At 32.6% G+C, this 1,746-nt stretch overlaps 1 protein-coding gene across 1 annotated transcript in view; it reads right to left on the bottom strand.

Annotated features, from left to right (window-relative positions):
* Positions 1–1,070: 1,070 nt before the first annotated feature.
* The window catches only part of LOC122134843 (mitochondrial import inner membrane translocase subunit TIM44-like), a 9,135-nt gene continuing 8,459 nt past the window's right edge, over positions 1,071–1,746 (bottom strand). Inside the window, exon 13 of the mRNA XM_042711642.1 lies at positions 1,071–1,746. This exon is cut by the window's right edge and continues 125 nt beyond it. The gene's annotated coding sequence lies outside the window, so the exon portion shown is untranslated.

Genomic DNA, 1,746 nt, shown 5'->3' with positions numbered 1-1,746 from the left:
TAGTTTTTGTAGCTATTCTGTTTTTCTAGTAGCTTGTAATATCTTAACTATGTTTTTGAGCGTTTTACAAATAGGTGCTTTACCTACTTTTTTTTTTAAGTTTTACATACTTAAATTCACAATAAAATACCGTATTTCATTAACTGATGTAATGTTAATAAACCAACATATCGAAGTGCTAATATCTGTTCTGAACCATTGTAATTGACTGATAACCACCAAAAATTAGTGGTGAACTAGACAGTCACATTTTGAAACAAAGCTCATCACAAACAGCTTTATACGAGCTGAGGAGGGGAATACTTATATATAGAAGGTGCACAGTGCCATTCAAACAAACACTAAACCCCATAGTGGTGACTAACATGATACTGATAAAACTAAATAAAAAAAAAAATAACAAAAAAAAATAAAAAATTAAAACCTAAAAAAAAAGAGGAAAAAAGACAAAATATGAAGTATAACCAAATTTATGACCACATTAAATGTAATCACATTTATTCACCGAATATACTATGGAAACTTACTGTTAACCAGTTAACCGTACTTACTGTCATTGCAGTTAGCTAGTAGCTTAGTTTAATTGTAGCTGCTACCGTACTTACTTACATCTCACATAGCCAATACCATATTTTACATCATAACACCTCAAAAAACCAATTAATCTAAATACTAATAGCTTGTATTTTACGGTTTTCTATGCAATCAGAGAACCATAGCCTCAGGTGCTAATTAAGGCAACAACATTACACCTGAACAAATGATTTACTCTAAATACTACTAAGAAAAGTAGTAAACTCTTTATAACTCCAAAACAATGACAATCAGTGGCACACGGCTAATATTTAACAACATACAATTTTGTGCATTGCTGTAAGAAACAGATTTATCCAGCTAAAGCTGCTAACTAGCTAACATTTTACATACTGTACATTGTCAACTTTTTAAAAATAATAATAATAATTTTAAAACAGTAAAAATAATGTAAAACAGTATGGATAAGCATTTAAAATTCTATGGGCATTTCATATCGTCACACCATAAAATTTGTACAAAAAAATCAACACATCTTTCATGGTGATGCATGGAATATTTTTAATATATATTTTATGTTTATGATCAAGTTCAACCAGCAATACAGAAGGAAAATCGAACCATATTCTATTGTCTCATTGTCGTACTTTGGCCTCACATAACTGAGGCAGAAATGAATAAAAAAACTAACTGATGGCTTAATAAACAATCTGTTGAACTCTAAAAAATCTGATTTAGAATACGTTAAGGCAGATCTTAAAGATACAATCGTAATTGATAAAACGACATAACCTGCCCCAAATCTTTAATAAATAGAGACATCTACCATTTTCACACAAATTCCAGATTGTACCTTGATTTAAGTCGCCTGGGGAGGTCTAGTTATCTTCAGATTCAATCCAATAGGAATTAAGTACTTTTATTGTAATTATTATTGAACATTGTTACTGATAGCTTTGTAGAATGGCACTTGATAACTACTCGACTTTACATATTCCTTCCAGAACAGTTAAACAGACAATACGCACAAACAAAAATGAGTCTCTCAGTCTTTCAGACTGATGGGGTTTCGCTCCAATGGCGTGAGTCCAACCGTCGGCCATTTTGGCTCACCACGAACAACGCTGCGGTTCGTGGAAGAGTTCTGGAAAAAAATGGCAGGGGCGGGGTTATGTAAAACAGGCTTGATTGAGCCACGCCCCCGATCCCTCC

The sequence above is a fragment of the Cyprinus carpio genome, chromosome A22 (assembly GCF_018340385.1).
Source record: "Cyprinus carpio isolate SPL01 chromosome A22, ASM1834038v1, whole genome shotgun sequence".
Classification (NCBI taxonomy): domain Eukaryota; kingdom Metazoa; phylum Chordata; class Actinopteri; order Cypriniformes; family Cyprinidae; genus Cyprinus; species Cyprinus carpio.
The sequence above is the reverse complement of the archived record's forward strand: the minus strand, read 5'-3'. Positions and strand labels throughout refer to the sequence as shown.